This window comes from Babylonia areolata, chromosome 9 (genome assembly GCF_041734735.1).
Source record: "Babylonia areolata isolate BAREFJ2019XMU chromosome 9, ASM4173473v1, whole genome shotgun sequence".
NCBI classification, from domain to species: Eukaryota; Metazoa; Mollusca; class Gastropoda; order Neogastropoda; family Buccinidae; genus Babylonia; species Babylonia areolata.
The window spans coordinates 23,098,555-23,121,054 of NC_134884.1; the positions used below are offsets into that span (position 1 = coordinate 23,098,555).

At 44.2% G+C, this 22,500-nt stretch overlaps 1 protein-coding gene across 1 annotated transcript in view; it reads left to right on the plus strand.

Annotated features, from left to right (window-relative positions):
• The first annotated feature begins 8,021 nt into the window (after positions 1–8,021).
• LOC143285791 (uncharacterized) overlaps positions 8,022–22,500 on the plus strand; it is a 35,627-nt gene continuing 21,148 nt past the window's right edge. The window contains exon 1 of the mRNA XM_076593213.1: positions 8,022–8,286. The gene's annotated coding sequence lies outside the window, so the exon portion shown is untranslated. The remainder of the gene's footprint in view (positions 8,287–22,500) is intronic.

A 22,500-nucleotide genomic window follows, 5' to 3' on the forward strand; every position in this document is an offset into this window, starting at 1 on the left:
GGATGTGGTCACGGTGTCACCCAGGGTGTATGGGCAAAGGTGGGGGGAGGAGGGGGGGTGGGGGGCGGGAAGGGGGGGGGGTGGATCAGTGTGCAAACGCCAGCCAGTGATCTGACGGAGCAGAGCGAACAGTATTTAGTTCAGTGAAAATGAATAACAGAGGATTCTGTGGGGGTCAGGGGTGGACTCCACTTGAAATATGCCTGTTTCATAAAGACATGGGGCGTGACACAAAACACTATATTTTGTCCTTTTTGTAACAAGGAAACGCCGGAATGAACTGATGTGCATGCGTGCGTGCGTGTGTGTGTCACGAGTGTGTGTGTGTGTATGTGTGTGCGTGCGTGCGTGTGTGTGTGTGTGTGTGTGTGTGGCCTAGATTCGGATGAATCATTTGTTGAAAACTCATAAAACCAGTTTTCCCAGCTGGACCGGTCTTTTTCGAAGTCAAGAAGTTTAATTCGTAGTGTGGGCAGAAAATGACTGAGCAGTAAGTTGGGCCGGGTTTGGTGTATGCACTGTTTGATGTCGTTTCAGTTCGTGGATAACTTTTTCAGGCACAGTTGGGTGTTCAGTATTGTATGATCTCAAGTCCTGGGCCGGGTTAAACCGTGCATGACGCGTGACTGAGAAAGCCATCCAGTCAATGATATTATGTCCCCGGGTAAAGTTATGATCTTAAAGACTCTGCATTCCGAAGTGCAAATGTACCTGTCGACTGATATGCCTCAGTGCAGTCAGTATGCCCATACGCAATTGCCACAACGCCTAGTTAGCTGCTCCTCATCCAGTCTCATCTTAACTCACTCAGTACGGCCAGTCCTCTCTTCTCCTCTACACAGACCCCTCGGATGTCCAGTGGGTGTCTGAATGACCCAACCTTTAGCTTCCGTCGTCAGAATTGTGGTATTCTTTGTCAACATTCACCTCTTCAGTATAAGAGCCTTCGCTTGCAATATTTTGATGATGGTAATTGGAGTGAAACGCTGTTGACGTCGTCTCTTTCGCCGTTCGTATGGAGAGAGTTAACCCCTTACTCACTGCGGATAGATAAATCGGAACTACCGACAAGTGAGCCAGTGAACAGAGTTGTATGCGGCTGTTTTCCCAATGTGTCCACGTGCCGGTATGACGTACCTAGGACAACCTTAAGTCTATCCCAATAATGGTTACCTATGGACATGAAGAGTACATGGATACGTCCCAAGGAACAGATTTGCCATATCAGCTTCGTACTGATGTTCCCACATATTGATGCATGGTTCACGTTTTGATATGTTCCAGTACAGACCTGTTCATTATATGTAATGACAATACCAGTCTCCCCCTTCTCCTCCTTGTTTTTTTTTTTTTTCTCTCTCCTCCAATGTAATCTTATTACTAACCGTTGACCACACACACACACGGACGCACACTGGCACAAAAACACACACACTCTCTCTCGTGTGCCGACACTGACACACACACACACACACACACACTGACACACACACACACACACACTGACACCGTGCACACGAGAGAGAGAGAGAGAGAGAGAGAGAGAGAGAGAGAGAGAGAGAGAGCGTTCGTGTGTGTGTGTACGTGTACAGTCAGACCTGGACGAGGTTATTTCCATTCATCCCAGGTTCTCCCCAGGGAGAGCGCGTCCCTACACAACAGCGCCACCCATTTTTTTGTATTTTTTTTCCTGCATGCAGTTTTATTTGTTTTTCCTATCGAAGTGAATTTTTCTAGGAATTTTGCCACTGGGAACAACCCTTTTGTTGCCGTGGGTTCTTTACGTGCGCTAAGTGCATACTGCACACGGGACCTCGGTTTATCGTCTCATCCGAATGACTAGCGTCCAGGCCACCACTAAAGGTCTAGTAGATTGGGAGAAACTATCGGCGGCTGAGACGTGATTCGAACCAGCGCGCTCAGATTCTCTCGCTTCCTAGGTGGACGCGTTACCTCTAGGCTATCACTCCACTTGACATAGGAAGGCGGGGCCAAATCCTCTCCTTCAGCTGCTCTAAAAATCGGAGCAAAGCGCCTTTCAGAAGGACGAGGCATCACCGTGCCAAAACGGGTCCTCGAACTTCTGACCACTGCAATACTGAACAGTCCAACCGATTTCACCACAAAGGTGCTCGGCGGTTCGACTAATGGAGATAACCCTTTCACCGCCAGTCAAATTAGAGTACAAAATTCTCTTGTGGTCTAAACACGGAAAAGACAGTGGCTAAGAATAGCTGGGGATTCCCCATGCGATGTATAGAAAATATTGCCTATCCTGCCACCGAACATTAAGAGCAGTAGGTTCATGGATAACAGACCAATGATCTGGTCACCCTTCAGTGACACGGGTCCTCCCTCTAAGTGCAAGTGTGGCAGTGAAAGGGTTAAGGTGAGCGAGCCGAAACAAAGGGCCAACAACCTAAGTCGAGCATGCATTCTCGTAATGGCTGTGCCACACAAAACACGACCTGTGGCCTTTTCACACAACAAACCGCTCCGTGCAAGCACTCGGTGCGGCGCGCAGATCTGCGTTTACACCTGAACCTCACTGGTAAGTGGTGCTGACACCTCCTCCCAGAAATCTTCCAGGAATCCACTGGGAATGCATCATCATGGCAGCATTCACGTGACACAGCACGTGGTGAAGATGGTGTATTATTAATTTTCTGGTTTGCACGAAGCGGACGGGGTGTCCGGAACCTATTGGGTACAGAGTGTTGAGAAAGTTTCAGTTTCAGTTTCAGTTGCTCAAGGAGGCGTCACTGCGCTCGGACAAACCATATACGCTACACCACATCTGCCAAGCAGATGCCTGACCAGCAGCGTAACCCAACGCGCTTAGTCAGGCCTTGAAAAAAAAAAAAAAAAAAAAAAAAAAAAAAAAGGGGGGGGGGAATAAATAATAGATAAGCTTACATAAATAAATAAATAAATAAATAAATAATAATTATAATATAGAAAAAGGTAGTAGTAATAATAATAGTAATACTAATAAAATGATAATAATAAAAAATAAATAAATAAATAAATAAGACAACAATGGTGATAATTAAGCGAATGAAAGTCTCCACTGATGGTTGTGCGAAAGACAAGGTTCACATCCATCTTCTTTTTATTTATGCGATTTAAAAAAAAAAAATACTATTTCAGGCTTCTTCCATCGGTGGTGCACGGTAGACCTATCACCCGGCCGTGTTCGATAGATCAGTGCATTTGTGACGTAAATGTACATTACGTGTGTTCAACTCAAGGTGCGCAACAATGAAAATTACGATTAAAATGCTCTACCCGACCCTTTGTCCTGAAGATTGTACTTTTTGGACAATCCACAGTCAATCCGTTAATGTTAAGGTCACCCTGTCCATGTCTGATTGCCTGTCTGTCTGGCTGGCTGTCTGTCTCCGTCTCTCCCGGATATATTATGCACGTCATATGCACCTTTATGTGACACGGCAGCATTTATAAGTTATGGGCTTTATGTACATATCATTTTCTCTTTCTTGTGTATATACATAATGTTATCAGATGATTCGTCAGTTTGTATAGCGGTGCAAAGTCTCTCACACTTCCTCTTTCTCAGTTCGCCCAGTGCCCCCGAGTCCTGTTTGAGTCTGTGTACTCGCGTGTCTCGTGCCGCTGTGGGGTTCGGGCTGGGGGTCTGGGTTTTTATCTCAGTCACATATGAAAGGAAGACCTTGTATTCAAAACTAGTTGACCGTGTGATATCAGTGGCATTTTTCTTTCATTATGCAGCTCTCTTTGAAAGGCCGAAAACTTAGTATTCACAATCATGATATTGACATCTTATTTCCCTTCATTTAAAAGTTCTCCTTCTCTGCATTGAACGGGATGGCGGTAAAGGTTGGGGTAGGGTGGGGTAGGGGAGTGAGGAAGGGGGTGATCGGGAAGTATGTAGGACGGTTTCAGTGATACGTGTATTGTATCATATATATATATATATATATATATATATATATATAAAATAAAATCGCTCATTCATTCCTGCCAATTTCCCCTGTTGACCAAAATATTCAAGGTCTTGCAAGATCCGAATCGCGGCTTTCTTTGACACCCAAGTCCGGTCTGTCAGTCTAAAAAGAAAACAACAACCAAACCAAACAAAAACGTCTCCTTCCTGCTCGCGCGTGCGAACGCGCGCGCACACACACACACACACAGACACAGACACAGACACACACACACACACACACACACACACACAGGTGAAAGGTCACACACGCGCACACACACACACGCAGCACAGGTAAAAAATGAAGGAAACAAAGGGCATGGCATCAGCACGGCGGCCATGACCTCAGTTGCCAGCAGATTTTTGCCGCCCGAGGTAATCCAGATCAGGGTATCACTCAGTACCGGAGTCGTCTTTCTGACATGCTGGTTTCAGTAAAGCAAAATACAACAAAAACAAACAGAAACGTTAGGAAAATTCACACATGAGTACACACGGCACATGGGCGCACATTACTTACACACACGTGCGCGCGCACAGACACAGACACACACACACACACACACACACACACATACTTGCAAACACACACATACACATACTTATACTCATGCACACATACACACACACACACACACACACACACACACACACAGCCAGTGAAAGGTCAATGACATTAGGGTCAAGACATCACTGAATGGACTTTTGAGAGTTTGCCACTTGAGATAACCCATAGTACAGTATCACTCACTGGTATCATCTTTCTGACACGCTGTTTTCAGGCAGGAAAAGATGTCAACGCTTATTCCACAGACTTATGAAATCCACACACAGCCGGTACACACATGGACGTGGCACACACATACGTGCGCAGATTCACACACACACACACATACACACACAAACACACACACATACACACACACGCACGTGCGCGTGCGCGCGCACACACACACACACACACACAGCCACGCTTATTTTCTCTCTCTCTCTCTCTCTCTCTCTCTCCCTCTCTCTCTCTCAGAGACAAAGTTCGCTACTCGGATATCATGGAGGTATCGGAAGAAGACAGAAGCAAACTTTTCAATCTTTATCAAAACAGTTTCCACAGTGGACATGTGCCGGAGGACTGGACACGCAGCTTCTTAAAACCCATACCAAAACCAGGAAAGGACCATCCTTAGGTAAGCGGCTACCGAATCCTAACCATGCAAAACATTGCTAGAATGCTCATGGAACGCATAATAGCCAGGAAACTTGCAAAGGATCTTGAACAGAGGCACATTCTCCCTTCAAATCAAGGTGGTTACAGAACAGGTAAGTCTGCATGGGAAATGCGGCTGCTTTCGCATATGAGGTATCTGAAGGATTTCAAAGAAAAGAAGAAACACCAGTAGTAGCAATCGACCTTGAAGATGCCTACAGTAAGGTCCAGTTTGCGCACCTCATGGAGCTGCTACTAAGGTATGGAGTAAGTTTGACACTGACAAGATGGATAGCAGCAGCGCTTCAGGAAAGAACCGTCGTCCTACGCCTCGGAGATTGGATGTCTGCACCTTCTAAACTATCCATGGGACTGCCACAAGGGTCTCCGCTCTCTCCTGTCCTCTACAACGTCTACACGAAGGGCCTTGCAGACCAACAACAATGGAATAGCTCGGGTGCTTACTCTTGCGGATGATGGCCTGGTTTTCAAAACTTCGAAAGATGCTCAAGAAAGAACTAAAGCCGCCCAGAAACAACTGAACAATGTCGCTCAATGGTGCAAGGACACAGGATCTTCCATCAATCCAGCGAAAACCCAGATGTTGCTGTGCACCCTCAGCAACAAGACCGCGAACAAATCACTCGCTTTCATATCGTGAAACTGCATGGTTATTGTATATCTGTTATGCATGTGTGTGTGTTGATGTGTGAATGTGTGTCTGCATGTTTTACATTTATCTGTTTATTTGCTTATTTATCATCATTATTACCCTCTTCTTCTTCTTCTCATTGTTGTTGTTGTTGTTCTAAAGGCCTGACTAAGCGTGTTGGGTAACGCTACTGGTCAGGCATCTGCTTTGCAGATTTGGTGTAGCGTATATGGATTTGTCCGAACGCAGTGACGCCTCCTTGAGCTACTGATACTGATCTCTCTCTCTCTCTCTCTCTCTCTCTCTCTCACACACACACACACACACACACACACACACACACACACACACACAGAGCCGATGACATGTAGGTCGTCTTACTCACACATGCCGTTCACCAGTATTTAATAGTAGAAACATGAAATATTATTATGCTCTCTTCACGTGACCCACTGACCTAGAAAACTACCGAAAGCTGTTACACCAGTTACTACTGCATCATAGACATAACCTCAGTGACAGGATCTCTCACTAACCGGGACCTATGGAGACTGCATGGTGGGTGGCCGCGAGGTGATTACGTATGGGTAGTGGGGGTGGGGGGAGAGGGGTGGTGATGGCGGAGGTGGAAGGCAGTACAAAAGTAAAGCTATTGTATCGCTTTTATTATAATTATTTATTTATTTATTTATTTATTTATTGTCATAACAGATTATCCTTGTGTTAAATTCAGGATGGCTGCCCTTGGGAGAGCGGCGCGTCGTTGCCGTTGTGATTGTCAAGCGCCACCTTTTCCTGTCTGTCTGTCTGTCTTCTTCTTCTTCTTCTTCCCTGCGTCAGCGCGTATGCGTTTGTCTTACTATCAGAGTGGATTTTTTCTCCGGAGTTTTGCCAGGGACGATTTATACTGATAATTGTTTTTATTGCCATGGGGTCTTCTTCGTGCTCTAAGTGCATTCTGCACATAGGGCCTCGATTTATCGTCTCATCCCGGCGACTGATCATAGAGTCCAGACCACCACCACCACTCAAGGTCAAGTGGAGAGTGAGAAAAATTGTGGTGAGTGTGCCCGGGATTCTGTTTATTACCCTCATAGTCTCTCGCTTCCAAGAGCGGACACGCCCAACTATTGGGCCACCACTCCATTGCAGGAGAAGGCAGTGAAATGGAGGACTGAGTGAGGGGGGTTGGGGGTTGGAAGGGAATGTCTTTGGGACAGATGGCGGGGAGGGGGAGGTCCGTAATAATTATGTCTATGTGATCCCAGGTCTGTAATTATACCCTGTATGTCTAAGTTCGCTCCATGGAAACGCACTTATCGGCCGTGGAAAGGACTTGTCACAAAGTCGGTTTTAGAACCATCGGTGTGTGTGTGTGGTGTGTGTGTGTGTGTGTGTGTGTGTGTGAGAGAGAGAGAGAGAGAGTGTGTGTGTGTGTGTGTGTGTGCGTTCTCTCGAAGTCAGACACTGTGCGCTGTTCGTGAGAGCGCACACTCTTGCTGCATTATCGACGTGAGTGACGACAAAATGTAACTGAGAAGTTGCTAAATAAATATCACTGAGAGAAAGCGTGTATTGACAGTGAAATGGATCGAGGGGCGAAGAGGCCGGTGTGGGAGAGAGAGAGAGAGAGAGAGAGAGAGAGATGAACTGAGACTCAGAGAGAGAGAGAGAGAGACAGACAGACAGAGTTGAACTGAGAGAGATAGAGATAGAGACAGAGAGATAGAGACAGATAGATAACAGACAGACAGAGACAGATACAGAGAGAGATAGAGCGGGTGGAAGGAAAGGAGGGGCGGTTGTTGTGTGGGTGGGTGGGTGGGTAGAAAGGCCGTCCAGGACTGAGGGTGGTGGGGGGGTGGGGGGGGGGTTGAGCACACCACGCAAAACAGCGCTGTTCTTTTTTGTTTTTGTTTTCCCCCAGCAATGCATTGTTCACGCTACACACACACACACACACACACACACACACACACACAAAGTCCCCCCTTTCACCCCTAACCCCCTTAAGCACATCTCCACCCCATCCACCACATCCCGGAGCCACCGCCACACACACACACACACACACACACACACACAAAGACGTTCCCTGCAACAGCACTGACAGTCGAATCAGCTACACACACACACACACACTCAGCTGAGCTCGTATCATCTCAACAACGGCTGTGTGCTGCACGGAAGAGTGCGCCTCGCATTTGCTGCTGCCGTCACCAGCAAGAAGTCCAGTTCAGAACTGCGGGCCAAACAGCAAAAAAAAAAAAAAAAAAAAAAAAAAAAAAAAAAACAGCAGTTCTATCACACGCAGCTCATCGCATGCTGTCTGTGCGTGGTGGAGGATCTCATCCATCGATTGAGCCGCGAGGGCGAGGACGTGACCCCAGTCGTCAGTTCGGTGTCAGCGACTGATTCCAGACGCAGCATCCCAGTCTCCATGGAATATATTATCATCAGGTAAGGAGGAGGAGGAGGAGGAGGAGGAGGGTTCGCGGGTTCAGTGCTTTTTCAGATGTGATATGATGCGATGTGATGTGTCGGGCTTGTAGTAAGTGGTTGTTGTTGTTGTTGGTGGTGGTGGTGGTGGTGGTAGTGGTGGTGGTGTTGACACACTGAGTCGTATTTCTGTCTCTCTCTCTCTCTCTCTCTGTGTGTGTGTGTGTGTGTGTGTGTGTGTGTGTGTGTGGGTATGTGTGTGCGCGCGCGCGAGCGTTTTCCCGTCCACACGCGTGTCCACAACGAAAGGTCGTCGGCAGCAAAAGAGTGTGATGATGCTGTGCTGGATCGTGTGACTGATGTGTCAGTCCGGGTTCCATCGCCTCAAGTTTCGTCTTTCCTGTGTTCATCGTCTTTCTTTTCCACTGTCACAGTCGTGTGTAGTACTGACATGTGCCGGAGACCTTGGACGGCTTGGCAGAGGCCAGGAGCACTGAAAGAAAGTAGTGAAGACTTGAAAAGGGGTGTCCGTCAGTCGTGTTGTGGCTTTTCAATGAATGGGTAAGCGGTCACTCAGTGAAGCCAGCATGAAAGAGACAGAGATATATAATTACAGAGAGAACTGTCGATTTTTCTAGAGAGAGATAGTTGGCAGAGAGAGACAAAGAGAGAAGGGAAGGAGTGACCGTGAGCGAGAGAAAGAGGGACTGAGGGATGGAGAGAGAGAGGGGGGGGGGAGAAAGAGAGACAGAGACACTAGAAACAGACAGAGAGAGAGAGAGAGAGAGAGAGAGAGAGAGAGAGAGACACACACAGAAAGAGATATTCTCTCTCTCTCTCTGTGTCTCTGTGTGTGTCTGTCTCCCTCTTACTCTCATTCATGAAAGACACAGATACAGAGATAGAGAGGAGAGAGAGAGATTTTGTTTGTATGTTATGTATGTATGTATGAGAGACAGAGAGAAAGAGAGAGAGATAGAGAGAGTGTGTGTGTGTGTGAGAGAGAGAGAGAGAGAGAGAGAGTGTGTGTGTGTGTGTGTGTGAGAGAGAGAGAGAGAGAGAGAGAGAGAGAGAGTGAGAGAGAGAGAGAGAGAGAGAGAGAGAACTCAGAACTCAGAAATAGTTTACTGCAAGGCCACCTGCCTGTTTGCAAAGGAGGTACATACAATTGAGACACACAAAACACCGAAAATAAAGGAAGGGGTAAAGGACCAATGTCATGGACACAGTATTTCATAACTGAAAAGGTGATCACAGATTTTTAGCTCGTGACATTTCCTGGAGTAACTTTAAGGGTTTTCAAAAGTTATATAATCATGCCATTTCTTCTCTCTTTTTTTAAGGCGTAATAAATAAACATTGTCACAGAACGAGTCATAAGCTTGTTTTTATTTTGTAAAAGTAACGTTAAGTCTATGTATTCATTTATGTTTCTGAAATTTTTCACTTGGTATTTTCCCCTGATTTACTGATACATTGGACATACTAACAGAAAATGGCGTTCGTCTTCTTCAGCGTTGCAGAAAAGGCAGGAGTTTGATCTTATTGTGTACCTTTTGTGCAAATTTATATCACTTATGTCTAGCCTAAATCCAGCAAAGACAGTACGAAACTTAATGATAGTTATGTATGAAATGTACTTTTCTGGCTGCAACAATGACTTAAAACACTGACATGTAGAGTATTTAACACTTTCAAATAGTTTACTTCACCAGCCTTGTTTATGACAGTTTATTATGTGTTGTTTAAAAACTTGTATGAATGCGTTTTCGTTTCCAACTCCTCCATTCAACTAAACATCGAGAGAGAGAGAGAGTGTGTGTCAGGATAGAATAGAATAGAATAGAATGGAATAGAATATGTCTTTATTACCAAGTGTACAGGGGTCACAAGGAATATTGGGGGTGGGGGGGTGGGGGGTGGGGTGGGGGATGGTACATAACAAGATACGAACATAAATCGAAAATCATACACAAACACAGATACAGTAGAAATAAGAAACAAAGTGCATATCAATATAAAAAAAACTTGTGCATACTCACGCATGCACACACTGCACACACACACACACACACACACACACACACACACACACACACACACACACACACACGTTTGAACAGAAGCTGCATATTACATGTGGATGGGGCTGATGACTAGATATTCAAGTAGATGGTTGTTGGTTGCACAATTCTATTTATCACACTGGATTTGTTCGAGAGACAGGGCATTGACTGCTTTGGGGAAAAAGCTATTGGCGAAGCGATTGGTTTTCGTCTTTATACTTCTGTACCGTCGACCAGAGGGGAGCATCTCGAAAATCCCAAAAGCTGGGTGTGATTCGTCCTGGCTGTTTGATTTTGCTTTTTTGAGTAGCCGCTTATAATATATGTCTTCTAGAGAAGGTAGATCAGCCCCGGTAATCTTGGTGGCAGTTTTTACGATTCTGTTAAGGGCTGCAGCTTCTGCCTTGGAAATGTTTCCATACCAAACAGTAACAGCAACGGTTAGCACACTTTCAATGATTGCTCGGTAGAAATCAACCATGATTTCTTTTTTAATTCCGAACCTTTTTAGGCGCCGAAGAAAGTACATGCGCTGTTGTGCTTTCTTAACGATTTTTTCCGTATTTTTCTCCCATTTCAAATCGTTGGAAATGATCAGTCCGAGAAATTTAAAGTCGTTGATGATGTCTACTTGTCTTCAATGACAAGTGGTAAGGGGTCAGATCTGGTCTTCCTGAAATCTAGAATTAATTCTTTGGTTTTTGATACGTTGAGTTCTAAGTTGCTTTGATCACACCAGCTGACAAATTCATGTACTTCTTCCCTATATTTTGACTCATCACTGTTCGTAATCAGCCCTTCTGGAGTTATCGTCGGCAAACTTGACCATGGTGTTACATTCATTTTGAGTTGCACAGTCATGTGTGAATAGTGAGTACGACAGTGGGGATAAAACACATCCCTGTGTGGTGCCTATTTTGAGAATGCATGTGGAGGAAGTGAGGTCACCAACTTTAACAACTTGCAGTCTGCATCTTAGAAAATCTAGGATCCATGCACAAATTGATTCAGGCAGCGAGTGGTCTTTCAGTTTAAAATATAGTTTTGATGGCACTATTGTGTTGAACGCAGAGCTGTAGTCAATGAAAAGGATCCTGGCATAGCTGTTTGGATTTTCGAGATGTCTGAGGACATGGTAGAGACCTATGCTAATGGCATCTTCAACTGATCTGTTAGCTCTATAGGTGAACTGAAAGGGTTCAAAAGATGGAGGAATGCAGGTTTTTAGGAATTGTAGAATCAAGCGTTCAAATGTTTTCACTACGACTGATGTTAGGCTACGGGACGATAATCATTAAGACAACTACGCTGTACTTTTTTTTGGAACAGGAATGATTGTTGATTTCTTAAAGCAGTGAGGCACCACACAAGACTGAAGGGACATGTTAAATATGTCAGTGAAGACACTACATAGTTGGACACTTCCTCAAAAGGCCTGGTGAGATGTTGTCAGGGCCAGCGGCTTTTCTTATTTTCAGACGACTGAAGTGGCGTCTGACTTCATTTTCTTGTACTATGAAAGGGGGAGTGGGGGTGATTTTGGGTGTAGCCACGTCAGAAGTAGACAATGGTTTGTCGAATCTGGAGTAGAATGTGTTGAGTTTGTCTGGAAGAGTTCTGTCAGTGCTGTCGACTGTCTGGTGGGTCATTTTATAATCAGTGATGTTCTGCAGTCCGGTCCATACATTCTAGAGTTGTTTGCAGACAGGCTTTCTTCTATTTTTTCCAAAATAAAAACTTTGCCTTCTAAAGGCATTTTTAAACACTTCTTTTTGCCTTATTGTGGACTATTCTATCATCAGTTTCACGAAAAGCTCTCTCTTTTTCCTTTAGTTTAGCTTAGGATGATTCAAGATGTACAAAATATGCTGAAGATAACATCCGCACTTGCTGGGAGGGCTGCATTGCTAAATAGACATTAAAATGTCAGATGTAAAGACAAGTCTTTCCCTCTCTTTCTCTGTCCGTCTGTTTGCGTGTCTGCCTGCCTACCTGTCTGCCTGGATCTCTCTCTCTTTTTCTCTGTCTGTCCCTACGAGATGATGCTGTTACAAATGGAGTTAGGAAAAGAAAACTGGACTTACAGTGTAAAAAAGGTTTTGTCTGAACACGGTTTTGGAATTGTGTGGATGTATCAGGAAGTGGGAAATGAACAGCAGTTTATATCAGAATTTAGAGATAGATTGATTTGTTCTTTTAAACAAAATTGGCATTCAGATATGGAAAGCAAAAAGAAATATAGTTGGTTTTTCTCATTCAAAAGTATATTTCATACTGAAAAATATCTAACAGTCATCACAGATAAGTGGCACAGGTTAAATTATGCAAGATTTCGGCTACGGACATTTGGTTTCAATGCAAATAAATTGTGGTTTCAACCTGCAGCATCCACAGAATTGCCATGTCCTTTGTGTGCATCTAGTGTAGATGACGAAAAACATTTTTTGTTTCATTGTAAATTATACGATAAAGTAAGAGAAAAATGTACATTTTTTTTAATCTCATCTAGCTAAAAGACATGATGTTTTTTTCTGTTTTATCGTCTGATGATGAATATATCATACAGTCAGTAACTAAATTTATCTCAGAAGCACAAAAAATAAGGCATAATCACAATGATCAGAACACACCAGAGTAAATGAGGAGGATATCCATATGTAAATTTTATTTTCTTATGTTAATTTGGTAAGGTAGATAATTGATATATTGAACTATATCACTCCTAGAATGGGTGGTCGAGTTTGAATGATTAGTTTCTTTGTGTGTGTGTGTGTGTGTGTGTGTGTGTGTGTGTGTGTGTGTGTGTGTGTTCCGCTTGCTTAATGTATCGTGAGAGAGTTATATTTAGAGATTTTTTTGTTTGTTTGTTTGTTGATGAAATGCTGTTAAGCAGAATGTTGCTTTGCACTTAAGGGGATTTAAGAATGAATCCCCGTCACCCCCTTGTCAATAGACCCTTACAGGTAATGACAATAAAAATGTCAAAGCGTCAGAGCGTCTCTGTCTGTCCCTCTCGGTGTGCGTGTGTGTGTGTGTGTGTGTGTGTGTGAGGGCGTGTGTGTTTGTGAGAGAATGGAGGAGGGAAGAGAGAGAGAGAGAGAGAGAGAGAGAGAGAGTGTTTGTGAGTGTGAGTGCCCGCGTGTGCACTGATATATTGTTCATATTGTGTGATTCATTAATGTTTTTTTGTTGTTGTTTTTTGTTCGTGGATCTCCCCTCTTGTTGTGGGCCGGCGGCCTGACAAATAAACCGTTGTGTGTGTGCGTGTGTGTGTGTGTCCTCGACCGAAGTGAGTTGATTCCACTCCCCCAAGCCCCCCCCCCCCCTCCCCACTACCCAACCCCGCCACGCTGGGGGAGTAAGGAGGTTGGAAATGGGATGGACGTAGCACCAATATTTGTATCAAAAACATATCAAATGCCATCAGTAAGAGAGAGAAATTCAAGATTCAAGATTCAAAAACTTTATTACTCAAGGATAAAGATTTTAGGCATCGCCCTGTCTTCCAATCTGTCCTTGTGACAACAATAACAATGACAACATTAACGATAACGACACAAAAATAATAATTTTGTTAACACTGCTACATCTACTGCTACTACAACGAAGAATGATCACCATCATCATCATAAACATCGTAAAAAGTAATAAAACGAACGCCGCGGTATTCATACATTCATATCCACACACATGCACACACTCTCTCCACCCAACATACACACACACACACATATATACTTATGCACATACAGAGACATGACCGAAGTGAGAAACATATAGCGGACATAAAGGAAGAAAAGCACAACTTTACCATTGCACATATACAAAAGTGATTGATTTGCTGATGTAGATGTTACAGGTAATAGCATCCAATTTACAGGCGAACAAGTAAAAACATTAAAGGACAAAGGTAGAAATAAAAGAGAGAGAGAGAGAGAGGGAGAGTCTAAACGTGCAGAGAGCAGACCGTAGCACCACTATGTGGTTTGTAAGTCAGCTTGACGCAGTAGCCAGCAGCTTTGAAAACTGACCTGCACGCGCACTGTTAGTCGGTGGGATAAAGCACGTGGACTTAACCAGGAATGACCCAGACCCCCCAAGTTATATCAGTGGGTCGGCACAAAGGTGTCCTTGGAACGCTAGACGGACCTCCCACACCCGAGCAGATATCCAGGACTCACCGTCCCCGTTCCTGACACCCCGCTCCTAAAAAAATGCAACCCTAACCAAACCAAGACCCATGCAAACCATGAACAATTTGACCCTAAGGGGCTTTTGCCAAGAAGTGGTTGAACCCCACTATCAGATGATGGGACAGCGAAAAAAAAAAAAAGAAAAGAAAAAAGAAAAGCAAGTAAAAAAAAAAGAGGAAAAAATGGGGGTCGGGGGTGGAGTGGGGGTTGAGGGGTGGGGGATACTTTTCATCTGTGGTGCTCTCCTTCTTTGTGGACTGACAATGACTGCGGCAATGCAACATGTAGATGACATTGTTCAAACCAAAAACATTTTTATTTATTTTTATAACAACGGCATTATCACACTCCACCTTCACTTCTTTCACTCGCTCTGCCAGACTCTTTCTCACTAACAGTAACACACCGCCTGAACGTCTGCCATGATAACTTTTTAGCAGGAGCATGAAATTTCACATGGTCAGTAAAAACACCAGAAAAATCAAATGGCGAATCAAGAAACGTTTCTGTAAGGCAAACAAAATCAAAGTCATTTACATAATTAACGAATGAAACATCTTTCAATTTACTGTATAAATTTTCAACGTTATAATTCAAAAATGTCCATTGTTTTGGATGGTCGAGCCTGTCCGATGGCTTTCTCAACACGCTCGAACGGAGGTTCCTGTCACTGACACCGTCACCTCTCGCTCTGCCACGGCTCTAATTTGCTGGCGACTTGCGTGGCTGGTTCCCCAGGAATGCTCTCATCTCGGTCTGTTTACCTGCAACAAAAGAACTGCGTGCTCAGTGAGAGAGAGAGAGAGAGTGAGTCCGAGTCTAAACGTGCAGAAAAGCAAGTAAAAAAAGAGAGGAAAAAATGGGGGTCGGGGGTAGGGTGGGGGTTGAGGGGAGGGGGATACTTTTCATCTGTGGTGCTCTCCTTCTTTGTGCACTGACAATGACTGCGGCAATGCAACGTGTAGATAACATTGTTAAAACGGATCGCACGAGTGAGTATTTTGACCGTTTCCACTTCGCCCCCCAACCCCCTCCCCGAGACCCCCCTCTCCCCGCCCCCTTCTTAATCTTAAAAAAATAATTATACATGGCTGCTTTAATTAAGCACCACCAATAAAAACAAAACAAGTGTTGAAATCAAATAAACATTTAACTGCTACGAAATATTGTGCTGCAGCATGATTCATTTTGCGAAACGTCCATGAGCGGTGTGGACATGTTGAAGTGGTATTTTGTAAACGCATCATTCAATTGTCAGGGAGTCAAGTCCAAAAGTCTGTAGGTGACAGAAAGCAGAGCGAGCTGTCTCAGTAGCATTATTAGCGTTTATAGTATATTACTTTAACTGTATTATGTATAATTATACTTATCTGGCTACAGGAATGGGTCGTTAGCTCCAGCCGGAAATGGCGTTTGACTGCAAAGCAGACGGCGGACTGATAGTGTTGAGACGTCTTATCACCGAATTGCCGCGTGGCCATGAGGAGCAAAACTACCAACATATTAACTCTTTCATCGCCACAGGCGACTTTTGTCGACATCGAGGGGTCATATTTGTAAGACCATTGGTTCAAATTGTAACAAAGCTTGACAGCTGCTTCCAGTTTCCCCGCCTATTCAACAATTACGAACCTTTGCTCATTGACTGAGGTTGTTGTTTTAACATGAACCAAAGCATTTTGTGACTCACACTCACACACTCACTCATTCCCTCGACCGCTGGGGTCGTTGGGGGGACATGAGGAAGATGTCATAGCTCGCCACGCCGTTCTGTTGGCAGCTGTCGTGAGGAGATCTGGCATCGTCATTTTGGTCCATTCCTTGACGTTGTCAGACCAGCTCTTTTTCTGCCGCCCCCGTCTGCGCCCTCCCTCTACAGTCCCTTGCAGGATGGTTTTGGAGAGGGTGTTATGTCGTATGACGTGACCAAACCATGCCATCTTCCGTCGTTTGACAGTCGCCAGCAGTGGTTCTTGGGGCCCAACAAGGTTGCTGACCAGGTTCCGCAGATAGTCATTGGTCTTGTGCTCCTTGTAGGAGATGTGTAGTAGTCTCCTCAAGCACTTGGTTTCGAATGCTTGGATTCTTCTTTCTGTTCCTGCCATCAGTGTCCAATGTGACTATGAGCATCAAATCAAGGACACTTGGCTCTGGGGGGTGTTTTTCACACAGAAACGTGGCGCTGAAAGAGTTAATCTCGTTGTTTTAGTTGGGAAATGTGTATCAGTATCTTAAAAAAAAAAGTTGATTTGAAAAACAAAACAAAACAAACAAACCAAAAAAACCCCAAAAAACCCCAACAACCAACCCCCGGAATATTATTCGCTTTTACATTGCATTTTTTACTATCTGGAAATGAAACTCAGATGCTGACCTGGCAAAAATATTGAATCTGCGTTATATTCCAACATAGTTTATATAATAATGTAAATTTCTTGTAACACACCGTTGCAGGCTCTCTCTATGTCTCTGTCTGTCTGTTTGCCTGTCTGTCTGTCTGTCTCTCTGTGTCTGTCTCTGTTTGTCTTCCCTTAGCAAGGACAGATTGGAAGAATGGGCCATGCCTAAAATCTTAATCCTTGAACAAAAAATGTTTTGAGTTCTGAGTTCTCTCTCTCTCTCTCTCTCTCTCTCTCTCTCTCTCTGTGTGTGTGTGTGTGTGTGTGTGTGTGTGTGTGTGTGTGTGTGTGTTGTTTATATCATGTGCATTTAAAGTTCTTTACAACAATCTCACCCCTCTCTCTCTCTCAGTTTCAAGTTCAAATTTCAAGTTTAAAATTTCTCTCTCTGTCTGTCTGTCTGTCTGGCTGTCTGTCTGTCTGTCTGTCTGTCTGTCTGTCTCTCTCTCTATATATATATATGTATGTATGTATGTGTGTGTGTGTGTGTGTGTGTGTGTGTGTGTGTGTGTGTGTGTGTGCTATTTTTCAAATGCTGGCAGCTTTTCACATCACCCCCCCCCCCCTCTCTCCTTCATCTCCTTCTCTGTCTGTCTGCCTGTCTCTTTTTCTGTTTATCTCTCTGTCTGTCTGTCTCTGTGTCTGTCTCTGTTTGTCTGTCTGTCTGTGTCTCTCCGTTCTGTCTCTCTCTGTCTCTGTCTCTCTCTGTCTCTGTCTGTCTCCGTGAAGTTTGTATCTATACCTACATGCAGTGAATTTATTTTATTTCTACCTTTGTGCTTTAATGTTTTTACTTGTTCGCCTGTAAATTGGATGTTATTACCTGTAACATATGCATCAGCAAATTAATCACTTTTGTATATGTGCAATGGTAAAGTTGTGCTTCTCTGTTTTCTTTATGTCCGCTATATGTTTCTCACTTCGGTCATGTCTCTGTATGTGCATAAGTATGTGTGTGTGTGTGTGTGTGTGTGTGTGTGTGTGTGTGTGTGTGTGTGTGTGTGTGTGTGTGTTGGGTGGAGAGAGTGTGTGCATGTGTATGGATATGAATGTATGAATGCGTTCGTTTTTATTACTTTTTACGATGTTAATGATGATGATGGTGATCATTCTTCGTTGTAGTAGCAGTAGATGTAGCAGTGTTAACAAAATTATTATTTTTGTGTCGTTATCGTTAATGTTGTTATTGTTATTGTTGTCACAAGGACAGATTGGAAGACTGGGCGATGCCTAAAATCTTTATCCTTGAGTAATAAAGTTTTTGAATCTTGAATCTGTCTGTCCGTCTGTGTCTCTCTTTGTCTGTCTGTCTGTCTATTTTCTGTTTGTCTTTTTGTCTGTCTGTCTGTCTCTCTCTGTGTCTGTCTCTGTTTGTCTGTCTGTCTGTGTCTCTCTCTGTCTCTCTGTCTGTCTGTCTGTTGGTCTGTCTCTTTGTCTGTCTCTGTCTGTCTCTTCTCTCTCCCCCTATCTCTCTAGCTCTCTCCCCCCCCCCCTTCTCTCTCTCTGCCTCTGTCTGTCTGTTGGTCTGTCTTTTTGTCTGTCTCTTCTCTCTCTCTGTCTTTTTCTCTCTCCCCTCTCTCTACCTCTCTCTCTCCCCCGACCCATCTCTCTCTCTCTACCCCCCCCCCCCCTCCTCCCCTCTTTCACTCTCTCTCCTCCTTCATCAGTGGTATGTGGTAAAGGGCCCTATCAGGTAGCTATCATTGCGTCGAGCCCTTACAACCAGGTTTCTATTGTTCACGTGTGACCCTCCCACAACCCCCACATCCCCCACGCCCCCAGGTACAGGTCCTTGGCGAAGTGTTTGTCAGTGGTGACAGCTATCTGTTCACCGCCACTGGGACCAGATCCTATCTTGTGCTTTTGTGATCTTTCTTCTCATCCCCTCTTGGGTGTTGTGTGTGTGTGTGTGTGTGTGTGTGTGTGTGTGTGTGTGTGTGTGTGTGTGTGTGTACGTGTGTGTGTGTGTGTGTGTGTGTGTGTGTGTGTTTTCTTTTCCATCATGTTAGTGTGTGTTGCGCGCTGCTATTCGCCGAGCAATACAAGAGTGATGATTTTTTTGGTGTTTGTGTGTGTGTGTGTGTGAGTGTGTGTGTGTGTGTGTGTGTGTGTGTGTGTGTGTGTGTGTGTGTGTGTGTGTGTGTGTGTGTGTGTGTGTGTGTGTTACGCAATGTGGCACCAGCTGTTTGTTATATATATATATAATTATAATGTATGTTGTGCGTTTCTCCGTGTATATTGGTATATTGCTGAAAGTCAAACTGTGTATATCATTGTATACAATACGGTGTAGTACAATAGAATAGAATAGAATATGTCTTTATTACCATGTGTACCGGGGTCACAAGGAATATTGGGGGGGATAGTACATAACAAGATACGAACATAAATCGAAAATCATTTTCAAACACAGATACAGTAGAAATTAGGATACATACAAGTGCATATCAATATAAAAACTTGTGCATACTCACACATGCACGCACTGCACACACACACACTCTCTCTCTCTCTCTCTCTCTCTCTCTCACACACACACACGTTAGAACAGAAGCTGCATATTACATGTGGATGGGGCTGATGAGTAGATCTTCTGGTAGATAGTTGTTGGTTGCACAATTCTATTTATCACACTGGATTTGTTCGAGAGACAGGGCATTGACTGCTTTGGGGAAAAAGCTATTGGCGAAGCGATTGGTTTTCGTCTTTATACTTCTGTACCGTCGACCAGAGGGGAGCATCTCGAAATTCCCGAAAGCTGGGTTTGATTCGTCCTGGCTGATTGATTTTGTTTTTTTGAGTAGCCGCTTATAATATATGTCTTCTAGAGAAGGTAGATCAGCCCCGGTAATCTTGGTGGCAGTCTTTACGATTCTTTTAAGGGCTGCAACTTCTGCCTTGGAAATGTTTCCATACCAAACAGTAATAGCGAAGGTTAGCACACTTTCAATGACTGCTCGGTAGAAATCAACCATGATTTCAATACGATATAATACGATACGATGCAGTACAGTACAGTACAGTGCAGTGCAGTGCAGTGCAGTACAGAACAGTACAGTGCAGAGCAGAGCAGAGCAGAACAGAACAGAACAGAACAGTACAGTACAGTACAGTACAGAACAGTACAGTACAGTACAGTGCAGTACAGTGCAGTGCAGTGCAGTACAGTACAGTACAGTACAGTACAGTACAGTACAGTACAGTACAGAACAGTACAGTACAGTACAGAACAGTACAGAACAGTACAGTACAGTACAGTACAGAACAGTACAGTACAGAACAGTACAGTGCAGTACAGTACAGTACAGTACAGTACAGTACAGTACAGTACAGAACAGAACAGTACAGAACAGAACAGAACAGAACAGTACAGTACAGTACAGAACAGAACAGAACAGAACAGAACAGAACAGAACAGAACAGTACAGAACAGAACAGTACAGTACAGAACAGAACAGCACAGAACAGAACAGAACAGTACAGAACAGAGCAGTGCAGAGCAGAGCAGAGCAGAGCAGAACAGAACAGTACAGTACAGTACAGTACAGTACAGTACAGTACAGTACAGTACAGGGCAGTGCAGTGCAGTGCAGTGCAGTACAGTACAGTACAGTACAGAACAGTACAGTACAGGGCAGTGCAGTGCAGTGCAGTGCAGTGCAGTACAGTACAGTACAGTACAGTACAGTACAGAACAGTACAGTACAGGGCAGTGCAGTGCAGTACAGTACAGTACAGTACAGAGCAGTGCAGTGCAGAACAGTACAGTACAGGGCAGTACAGAACAGTACAGTACAGTACAGGGCAGTGCAGTACAGTGCAGTGCAGTACAGTACAGTACAGAACAGTACAGAACAGTACAGTACAGTACAGTGCAGTGCAGTACAGTACAGTACAGTGCAGTGCAGTGCAGTACAGTACAGTGCAGTACAGTACAGTACAGTACAGAGCAGTGCAGTGCAGAACAGTACAGTACAGGGCAGTGCAGTGCAGTACAGTACAGTACAGAACAGTACAGTGCAGTACAGTACAGTACAGTACAGAACAGAGCAGAGCAGAGCAGAGCAGAGCAGAGCAGAGCAGAGCAGAGCAGAGCAGAGCAGAGCAGAGCAGAGCAGAGCAGTGCAGTGCAGTGCAGTGCAGTGCAGTGCAGTGCAGAGCAGAGCAGAGCAGAGCAGAGCAGAGCAGAGCAGAGCAGAGCAGAGCAGAGCAGTGCAGTGCAGTGCAGTGCAGTGCAGTGCAGTGCAGTACAGTACAGAACAGTACAGTACAGTGCCGTACAGAACAGTACAGTGCAGTACAGTACAGTACAGAACAGTACAGTACAGTACAGAACAGTACAGTACAGTACAGTACAGTACAGTACAGTGCAGTACAGAGCAGTGCAGTGCAGTACAGTACAGTACAGTACAGTACAGTACAGTACAGTACAGTACAGTACTGTAAGTAAGGAGGAAGGTGGTAGAATGGTTCAGACACTTTATCTGCCAATACAGTGTCCGTGAGGGTCTGTGTTCGAATCCCGCTCTCGCCCTTTCTCCCAACGTTTGACTATAAAATCAAACTGAGTGTTTGGTCATTCGGATGAGATGATAAACCGAGGTCCCGTGTACAGCACGCACTTTGTGCACTGGAAAAAACGAAAGAAAAGACTGAATCCATGGCAAGAAAAGTGTTGTCCTCTGCCAAAATCGTCTCTGGTAGGTTCACAAATATATATACATGCATGCACTCAAGGCCTGATCAGTGCGTTGGGTTACAGTGCTACTGTCAGGCTCTCTCCCCCCCCCCCTCCCTGGCAGATGTGGTTTAGCGTATACGGGTTTGTTCGAACGCAGTGATGCCACCTTAAGAAACTGAAACTTAAACAGCTCAGTACATCACAGTACAGGATAGTGTCGCAGAGTATAGTATAGCACTGTACAGTACAATACAGTAAGCAGAGTTCAGGACAGTGCTACAAAACAGTAAGTATATATATATGCACAGTTGTAGAAATAGGTCAACGTCTTGTATCACACATACATAAGGACCACTTTCAGCAAACTTGCACACACACACACACACACACACACACACACACACACACACACACACACACACACACAGATGACACATCCTTACATTCAAGCAATTCAGACGCCAGTAAACTAACTTATGAACTCCAAGATGATAATGACACATCCTTACATTCAAGCAATTCAGACGCCAGTAAACTAACTAATGAACTCCAAGATGATATTCAGAAACTTAATGACTGGACACACTTGAATCACATGTCCTTGAATGCTCAGAAAACGAAGTGCATGTATGCATGTGCACGACAAAAAAGACAAAAAATGAAACATAACTTCAAACCACTATTCCTAGGCGTCAATAAAATTGAAGAGGTAGATTCACACAAAATTCTGGGTGTCATTATTGATAAAGATCTATCTTGGACTGATCATACGAAGTACTTAAGTAAACTTCTCTCAAATAGAATACTTCAACTAGCAAAAATCAAAAAGCTCCTTAATGTCCATTCACGAAAGCTCTTCTTCTGTGCACATATTCTGCCAGTAATCGATTATGTGT